Source organism: Myotis lucifugus, unplaced genomic scaffold, assembly GCF_000147115.1.
Source record: "Myotis lucifugus unplaced genomic scaffold, Myoluc2.0 scaffold_121, whole genome shotgun sequence".
NCBI lineage: Eukaryota > Metazoa > Chordata > Mammalia > Chiroptera > Vespertilionidae > Myotis > Myotis lucifugus.
Genome location: NW_005871169.1, coordinates 3,441,596 through 3,452,297, shown reverse-complemented (window position 1 = coordinate 3,452,297; position 10,702 = coordinate 3,441,596). Strand labels below are relative to the sequence as shown.

Here is a 10,702-nt window from a genome sequence, read left to right as displayed (position 1 = left end):
CTTAAAAAGCAGCCAGAACATCGTTGACAAATGAGCAAAGGCATTACACTGGGGAAAAGTTAGTCTTCTCAACAAATGGAACTGGAACAACTAGACATCCACATGCAAAAAAAGAAAGAAATGAAATGAGACACAGACCTTACACCTTTCACAAAAAAATTAACTTAAAATGGATCACATTTAACTTAAAATGCGAAACTACAAAACTCCTAGATGATAAGATAGGATAAAATCTAGATAGCCTTGAGTGTAGAGATAAATTTTTAGACATATAACACCGAGGCACAATCCATGGAAAAAAAAAAAAAAGCTGACTTAAAAACATGTGCTCTGCAAAATGTGCCATGAAGAGCGTGAGAAGGTAAGGCACAGACTGAGAGAAAATATCTGCCAAAGACACATCTGAAAAAGGACTATAACCTTAAAATGTAAAGAACCTTATGGACAATAAGAAAACACATTAAAATTGTGGCAAAGACCTGAGCAGACACCTCACCAAAGAAGATACACAGATGGAAAAGAAGCATATGGAGAGATGCTCAACATCATGTGTCACTAAGAAATTAAAATTAAGAGAGCCGAGGATGGGAGAAGAGCCCAGTGTCTGAGCAGCACTCCCAGCTTCCTCTCTTCCCCTCTCTGCACCCCGCTCTCACGGCCTGCCCGCCCTGCCCCCCAGAGCAACTTCCACCATGTCCACCTCAGCGAGTTCCCACTTGAACAAAGGCATCAAGCAGATGTTCATGCCCCTGCCTCAGGGTGATAAAGTCCAAGCTGTGTCATCTGGATCGACGCTACTGGAGAAGGACTGCGATGCAAGACCCACCCCTGGACAGTGAGCCCAAGAGCGTAGAAGAGTTGCCCGAGTGGAATTTCGATGGCTCTAGTGCTATGCAGTCTGAAGGCTCCAACAGTGACATGTATCTCGTTCCTGCTGCCATGTTTCGGGGCCCTTTCCACAAGGACCCCAACAAGCTGGTGTTCTGTGAAGTCTTAAAGTACAACCTCAAACCTGCAGAGACCAATTTAAGATATACCTGCTAACGGCTAATGGGCATGGTGAGCTCAGCAACCCTGGTTTGGAATGGAGAGGAGTATACTCTCATGGGCACAGATGGGCACCTTCAGTTGGCCTTCCAATGGTTTCCCTGGACCCAACGGTCCTTACTACTGCAGCGTGGGAGCGACAGAGCCTACGGCAGGGATACTGTGGAGGCTCACTACCGGGCCTGCTTGTACGCTGGCATCCAGCTCGAAGGGACAATGCCGGGGTCATGCTTGCCCAGTGGGAATTCCTAATAGGACCCCGTGAAGGAATCGCCATGGGCGATCATCTCTGGGTGGCCCGTTTCAGCTTGCACCGAGCGTGTGAAGACTTTGAAGTGATAGCAACCTCTGATAGCAACCTTTGAAGTGATAGTTCCTTCTAATTACTTCTTCCTCCCGCAACCCCAAGCCCATTCCTGGGAACTGGGATGGCGCAGGCTGCCCCACCAACGTCAGCACCAAGGCCCTGCGGGAGGAGAACGGTCTGAAGTACAGAGAGGAGTTCATCGAGAGGCCGAGCAGGCGGCACCAGTACCACATCCGAGCCTACGATCCCAAGCGGGGCCGAGACAAAGCCCGGCGCCTCACTGGATTCAATGAAACCTCCAACATCAATGACTTCTCCCCCAGTGTGGCCAACTGTAGTGCCAGCATCCGCATTCCCCAGGCTGTGGGCCAGGAGAAGAAGGGGTCCTTTGAAGACCGGCGCCCTCTGCCAACTGTGACCCCTTCGCAGTGACAGAAGCCCTCATCCGCACGTGTCTTCTCAACGACACTGGCGATGAGCCCGTCCAGTACACACACTACGTGGACTAGACTTGCAGCCATCCAGCTCCTTCTAATTACTTCTTCCTCCCGCTCCCACTCTCGCCCCTCAATTGTCATAACAAATGTAACTCTAAGAGCAGAATAGAAAGGTCTTTTTTTATTCCTCGTGCTCGGTTAATATCTCTTGCTTTCTTTGGCCAGGTCAGAGGGGTCCCGTTCTTAGTCTCTTCACACACACACACACACACACACACACACACACACACACACTTTTCTCCCCTATCATTGAAGTTTCCCCTACCTTCGAAGAAAAAGTTCTCATTGCTTGGTCCTCCGTCTATAACACAAATCAGAGTAGTGTTTTTATATTTAAATGCAAAAACAAAAACATATATATATATATATATATATATATATATATATATATATATATATGGATATATGGACATGTGTGCTTTCTCTAAAGGAGAAAGACCGTTCTGGTCACTGGGAGCCAAATTTGAGACGAAATTAGAAATGAGGCTCTCCTTTTGAGGGGGAGGGGTGCTTGGAAAGTTGGCTGTTAGGGGCTGTTAAACCCTCACTACCTTTAAGGGTTTCTCTGTGCCCTGCCTGCCCTTCTGGACATGGGTCGGCTACCAGGAGCAAATAGCAGCAGTCACCGAGCCCCATGGCTTTGGTTTATAAAGACACACGTATGCACAGGGGTTTAGAAATATGAGTTGGCTGATCAACTTGAGCATGTATGTTACTGACAAGGGGATATTGGGTTATTTTCTGGGGGACTAGCATGTCACTAAAGCAGGCCTTTTCATATATTAAAAAAAGTTTAGATTTTAATCATATTTGTAGTCTCTTACAGAATTGCTTGTTTGCTTCCACTGTCTCCTCCCTGTCTCCTCTTAGAGGGGAGGGGGACAGGACTGGGGTTAAACACTTGTAATTTTGTATCCTGGTGTCTGTTCTGAGTGTGAAATATTCCTTTTCGTTCGTTAAGATTCTGAGGAGTTAGTTTTTCTTTTATAATAAGACAACAAACCCCACCTTCAAAAAAAAAAAAGAAATTAAAATGAGAGAGCACTAGCCACCTGCCAGGATGGCCCACATCCAGAACACTAACGGCAACAGTGCTGGTGAGGATGGAAACAGGAGCTTTCCTTCACTGCTGCTGGGAAGGCCGAATGGTTTAGCCACTTTGGGTGATAGTTCGGCATTTCTTACAAAAGTCACCATGAGAATGACTGAGAACTACCTGCATGCAACCACAGAAATACATCTTGCAGACCTTCATGAGAGAAATCAGACACAGTACAGTAACTGCTGCATGATTTCATTTCTTCCAGTTCAAAAGCAGGAATATAAATCTATAATGATGGCAATAGTAACCGGTTACATTGGAGGCTATAATTTGGATGAAATGAAGAGACACTGCCGGGTGCTATTAATGTTCTATATCTTGACGTGGGGAGTGGCTACATTTTGTAAAATTTTATTGAGCTGCACACTTAAGATTTGTACACTTTTTTTGCACCTATATTAGGGGCATGTGGGTATAATTCTTCTGAAATGTCCCAGTGCTATACCAATTTGAGGTTACATTAAAATAGTTTTATCTTTGTACATCAAGGTAATTTAATTTCAGGAAAATCAAGAAATAGCACAGAAAAGAAATAAAATGTATCAGCAGTTAAAAATAATTACATGGTCACAGAAACTTAAAAAATAATAATAAAACCCTAAATTTTGATTTAAGCAAAAGGAAGTGTTTGTGTATCTGTTTGAAGCACGTGTGTGTGCCTGTATCTCTTTCAATATAGGATGATAGATAGCTATATACATGACATTTATAAATGTAGAGTTAAATACCAGAAGAAATAGCTAAAAAGTTTAATTTCTGATTCGCTGATAGTAGAGAAGGATGAGATAGAGCAGGGACTGACATTTACTGAAAAGGATCACATATTACACATTTTAGCCTATGCAGACCATATGGTCTCTAATGCAAATATTCCCCTCTGTCCTTCTAGTGTGAAATCCACCAGGTACAATATGGAAACAAATGGACATAGATGCCGTGTTCCAATAAAACAGCTGGTGGGGTATAGTTTGCTGACCTCTTGGAGAGGATGACTAATTTTCATAATAATCATAATATTATTGTTTAACTTTTAAGTTATATGCTCCCTTGAACATAATAAAATTATTTCAAAGAAAATATGTCATAATATCTTTACAGCATCATTAGCAGTAGTCATCATATAGTTTCTCCTGTATCTCTTGAAATTACTTTGAAAACCAATTTACCTTTGCACATGTTTAAAAAGCCATATAAAAATCTTGATCATACTTTTCAAATGGTGGGAATTCCAGTACGTTATAAATATTGTCATTTAAAAATAAAACTAGTATAAAAATCTTTTAAATGTAGCCAGTGAAGATACAAAATGTCCAACAAACATATTAAAAGATGGTCAATGTCACTAATCATCAGGGAAATAATAACAATCAGAATGAGATATCACTTTATACCTTTTAGTATGGCTATTATTAAAAAAAAGAACAAAGATAACAAGTGTTGGTGAGGATGTGGAAAAATTGAAACCTTGAATACTGTGAGTGGAAAAGCAAAATGATGCAGGGGCTATGGAAAAAAGTATGGAGGTTCCTCAAAACATTAAAAATAGCTGTACCATATGATCCACTAATCCCACTTCTGGGAATATATGAAATTAAGTATTGAAATCAGGATCTCAAAGATATCTGTACTCTCATGTTCATTGCAGCACTATTTGTAATAGCCAAGATATGGAAATGCACTAAGGGTCTGTTGATAGATGAATGAATAAAGAAAATGTGATATATATGATATATATATATATATATATATATATATATATATATATATATATATATCTACTAGTATATATGCAATGTGACATTATTCAGCCTTAATATAGAAGGAAATCCTGCCATTTGTGACAACATGGATGAACCTGGAGGACATTGTACTAAGTGAAATAAACCACACATAGAAAGACAAATACTGTAAGATCTCACTTGTATGTGAAACCTGAAATAATTGACCTCATAAAAGTAGTGAGGAGAATGGTGGATGCAAGGGCTGGGGAAGGAGGGAATAGGGAGTTGTTAATCAATGAGTGTAAAGTTTCAGTTAAGCAAGATGAATATGTTCTAAGTTCTCTGTACCAAACTGTGCCTATAGTCAAGACTGTATTGTACACACAAGACCTATTAAGAGGGTAAATGTCAAGTATTTTTACCATCCTATCTAATAAAAAAGAAACATGCAAATTGACCGTACCTCTGCTATGCCCACCAGCCATGCCCACCAGCCAATCAGAGCGACTATGCAAATTAACCCAACCAAGATGGCGGCCGGTGGCCACGAGCTGGAGTGAGCAGGAGGCTTGGGTTGCCCCAGTGATGGAGGAAGCCAAGCTTCCCACTGGCCCTGGCCTGCGTGGCCTCTGCTCAAGGCTACAAAGTTTCAATTATAGAAGACAAATAAATCCAGATACCTGCTTCCAGCCAGACTGGCCTCCACTCACTTTTCTGAAAAAGAAAGAAAAAAAGGAGAGGCTGGGAGCTTGGGTTGCTGGGGGACATTGCCACCCTGAAAAAAGCCCTCAGCCACTCACCCAGGCTGACCAGGCACCCCAGCAGGACCTCCCACCCTGAAGGGGCTGTGGCCAGCCTTAAAACGGTCCTCAGTCCCTTACCCAGGCTGGCCATGCCCCCATGGAGTAAGAGTCCCTGCTGGGGGGGCATGGCCAGCCTGCAAACAGACATCAGCCTCTCACCCAGGCTGGCCACACACCCATGGGGTGAAGGTCCCCACTGGGAGGCTTGACCAGCCTGCAAATAGCCATCAGCCCCTCGCCCAGGCTGGCCAGGCACCCCAGCGGGACCCCCACCCTGATTCGGGACACCCTTCAGGGCAAACCAGCTGGCCCCCACCCGTGCACCAGGCCTCTATCCTATATACTAAAAGCATAATATGCAAATTGACCCTAACAACAGAACAACTGGGAATGACTGGTTACTATGACACACTCAATGCAGGAGCTGCCCCCTGGTGGTCAGTGCACTCCCACAGGGGGAGCTCTGCTCAGCCACCAGCCAGGCTGACAGGTGCCAGCACAGCGGTGGTGGTGGGAGCCTCTCCTGCCTCCTCAGCAGCGCTAAGGATGTCTGACTGCAGCTTAGGTCTGCTCCCCGCTGGCAGGTAGACATCCCCCGAGGGGTCCCAGACTGCAAGAGGGCACAGGCCGGGCTGATGAACCCCCCCCCCGAGTGCACAAATTTTTGTGCACCAGGCCTCTAGTAAGAAAATAAAAACATATGTAACCAATGGACTTCAAATGCCACAGTAATTTAATACCCACATTTTCAAATTTAAAAGTTCATGGCCTCTTTATAAGAAAAATTTCAAAATACTCCATTTCCTCCTTCATATTCTATTTTAGGTGTCTACATTTTTATCTTCTTGTAATTTACTTTTATTCTTGAGTCTTTTATTAATTTTATAAAACATATCTGCCACAATATATATATAAAAGCCTAAGTGACAATCACAACCGAATGGACAACCGAACAGACTGCATGGGGTGACTAGGCCAGCAGGGGTTAGTGAGGGGCGACCAAACGACCAAGCAGCAGGTTGGAAAGGGTGACCAGGCCCTCAGGGGAGGCAGGTGGGGGTGACCAGGCGGCATGGGGGGCAGTTGGGGGCAACTAGGCTGGCAAGGGGGGGGGGCTGTTGGGGGTGACTAAGCCAGCAGGGGGGGCAGTTAGGGGTGATCAGGAAGGCCAGCAGATGAGCAGTTAGGAGCCAATGGTCCCGGATTGTGAGAGGGATCCTGGATTGGAGAGGGTTCAGGCTTTGCTGAGGGGAACACCCCCCCTCCATGCACGAATTTCATGCACCAGGCCTCTAGTATGTATATAAACTAAAATTTTATGTTTATTAAATGCTTTTTGAACATAAGGCTCTAAATGTTCAAAAATTGTGGGGTTTTTTTTCATTGAGTTATAACTAGAACTATTAGTCATATATTATTATAATACAATTAGTGTAATAAATATATTGCAAACTTAGAACACAATTTAAACAGAGTGAAGTTTAATTGGAAATGATTCTCATAATGAGATAACTAGGGCTGATTTTTACTTCAATAAGCTCATGTATTCCTGGATGAATATTATTTATTGCTAAAATGGGATGGGGTAGAACACCAATCTTATTTAACTCACTGTTTTCCTTATGGTAAGGCCTGAGAGATCTTGCTGATCTAATTAAGTAAATAGGAATGAAAGAATATTTTAATTATTATTGAATTTATTGAAGTGACATTGGTTAATAAAATTATATAGGTTTCAAGTGTACAATGTTATAATACATAATCTGAATATTGTATTGTGTGCTCAAGTCTCCTTCCATCATTATTTATTCCCTCCTTACTCTCTCCTACCTGCCCCACCCATACAGAGAACAGATTGATAGCTGTCAACCTGGAGGGGCATTGAGGGGCTGCGTGAAAAAGGTAGAGGGATTAAGCAAAACGAAAAACAAACAACAACAAAAAAAATAAACACAAAACCCTCACAGACACAGTCAATGGTATGGGAATGGAATACTTTTTCTAGCAATGTTACTCGATTCTTCAAACTTGAAACATATGCCAAATATTATGTGGTGATGTATTATCAAAATTAGTTTTAATGATGTATGAGCTGACAACTTTAACAGGGTCTGCCTTCAACTGTTTTGAAAGAAAAGGATTGAAAATTACCTGATTTGCAAAAGCATTTGTTAGTCAACAGAATCTTTTAATTTCTCAACTTTGGGGAAGTATATCAACAGGCTTCACTAAAATTTATCAAATATTTATTAATTATGCTTTCTTGAGGCACTTTGCAGTTAGATTCAGAAAGAAATGGAAAAATAGAAACATTGCTTATTTTCATACATCTCTGCTATAATATTTTTTATTAAATGCTTTTATTGTATCATATGTTTAAATACCTTTTTAAATCCAAATCTTAAAGCTAGGGATTTAGCTCTTTCAATTTGTGGAAAATAGTCTAGAGACAACCTACTAAGCAAAACAAGTCATCTCTCTCAACAATCAGTGCAATCCAACTCTCATAAAAAGTTTGAGTTCATTTTTCAATTCAGAGAAATGTCTAATATTCATATCAAGGAAAGAGGAAAAAAGGCAAATGAAAATTAAAAATTTTATGATAATTTACTTATCTGCATCATATTGATTTATAAAACTATGAGAATTTATTTCTCATTTCTTAGGCTATTATAATCCAATGTAATGTCTAGTTAAGATTATACTTTACGGAATTTATAAAATAACATGACATACCTTCAGTGAATTTTGTGTAGCACGTATACTTAACATGTGAGAATAATTAAATAAAAATCACATGTAAAAACTCTGAGATAACTGTAACATCATAACTGTACTTTTCCTATATATTTAATGAAAAAAAGTTATTGCTAAAATTAACTGGTTGATAGATTAGTATATAATTTTATTTTTGGTAATGAAGTGGATAATATTAAACATTTATAAAGTGAAACACTGATGTAGAATGCATGTAAAATAATTTTACTATAGTACAATTTTTTGCATAGTACAATTTCTTGCATATCATCTTGGTATTGTATAATTTTTTATCTGATTTGATAAATGTTTTAAATTATTTTTGGAATAAGATGCATAGCCCTGGCCTGGTGGCTCAGTTGGTTGGAGCACCATCCCATACACCAGAAGGTTGTGGGTTCAATTCCTGGTCAGGGCACATACCTAGGTTGTGGGTTCAATCCTCATTAAGGGTGTGAATAGGAGGCAATAGGTCGATATTTCTCTTTCTCGCTCTCTCTCTCTGTCTCTCTCTCCTGTCCTCTCTCAAAAATCAATAAAAAACATATCCTCCAGTGAGGATTTTTTAAAAATCATACATAGATTCTAAAGAAAAAAACAAGTAAAATTTTATCCATAGGTTTTAAGTGTACCTTGAAATTTTTTCATAGTCCTAGAAAATATTCAAATAACTTTTAAGTGAGCCAGTCTCATTAAACTGCTTCAGATATTTAAAGGTCCATTTCTCTCCTGCTATTATCAAGACCTGAAAAGGAGAGTTGAAAATAGCTTTAAAAAAATAGCTTTAGCCACTATTTAAATATAAGGAAAACAAGTCATTCTTAGTGTTCATTATTTCTTACTGGTGATACCTATTTTATTTTTTGACTTGGCTCTTAAGCAAAGAGGCAAATACCTTGTGAAGGCACAGAAGCTAAAACATCAGTGCTCCTCATTTGTTAAAGCTATGCAGAGGCCAAACCTAGGAGGGGCCCAAACAGTGTGTTCACATGGTCACTATATTCTGTAAAGTTTGTAATAATGAGATAGTGAAACCCTGCCTTCTCCCTCTTTTCACTTTGGCTTCCCTTCCTTCATCCTCCCCTTTGTGCTCAAGTGGCCTCGGGCTTTTTGGAGGAAGTGACTAAAAAAGGGGGAGAGATGCAGATACATCTACTTTGGGTTTAACGGTTACCTTTATGACTCGCTGCGAGGTAGTCACGACCACGTATACTTATTACTTTAGCTGTCCTAATATAGAATGGCTTTCAGGAATTCTCCCCACATTGTGACATGATGTGAACTTGCAGTGCCGAGGTGTGAACTTGGTGATTAAGTTTGCTGCTGGAAATTTGTGAGTAGCAGAGGAGAAATAAGAAGTTAGTATGGGAAAATTCTTTCAAATTTTTCAGCTTATGTAAAAAAGAAATTTATAGCTATTGCCCCACATTTGACAGCAATCCTAAAGAGTCACCAGATATTACCAATAATGGTTGTAAAACTGCCAAAAAGTGTTCTGTGTTATCAATGCTAAGAAAAACACTTCCATCACTCATGCTAGAGCAGTGGTTTTCAACCTTCTGGCCCTTTAAATACAGTTCCTCATGTTGTGAACCAACCATAAAATGATTTTCATTTCTACTTCATAACTGTAATGTTGCTACTGTTATGAATTGTAATGTAAATATCTGATATGCAGGATGGTCTTAGGCAACCCCTGTGAAAGGGTCATTCGACCACCAAAGGGGTCACAACCCACAGGTTGAGAACCGCTGTGCTAGAGGAAAGACTGATTATCTTTCTACTCAGTCTATTGGAAATGGTGTTACCAAACTGTTAAATGAAGAATGCTCAAAACATATGTGGGGGGGGGGGAGAAGACTTTTTCATTAGGGTAGTTAATAAAACATGCCATTTTTCTGAATTTTGTGGCATTTGTCAGCATTTTCAAATTTGAAACAAAGGTAATTTGTAGGGTTTTCCCCCCTCAATCTAAATAGTCACTTTTGTACATAATTTTGTATTTTTTTAAACAATGAGGGCTTCCCAAATTTTATAAACTTCAGGCTCCCAAACTTAGTGCATCCTTGCTCAGTAGTTGGGGGTTGGAAGATGTGAAGTCATTCAACAAAATTGCTATGGTCCCCAGTGCTCTCATACCACAAAACACCCATTCCTACTATTTTAAACAGAAATATGTGTGAAACAAGCAGAGATGGGAAAGCTATGGTTTTATGGTGACCCAACTGACCACTAAAGTGAATTCTTCAAAATAATATTGAATTTTCTTTATAGTTGGCTCTCTGGTTTGTTGTTTTTAACAATCCCCAGGAAATGCACCATTGGAAGATTCAGGATGGGGAAGGAAGGAAACTATTCTTTCATAGACGGAGAAGCGCTGCTGTAAAAAGGAACGTAGGAGAAGAGACCCCGTGTGATGCTATCTAGATGGATGCTGAAATCCTGGAAATCAGTAACTTTTAGATTAC

General features: G+C 40.4%; 1 pseudogene; it reads left to right on the top strand.

The window, feature by feature from the left end:
* Positions 1–664: 664 nt before the first annotated feature.
* On the top strand, positions 665–1,938 carry LOC102418679 (annotated as a pseudogene).
* Positions 1,939–10,702: the final 8,764 nt, after the last annotated feature.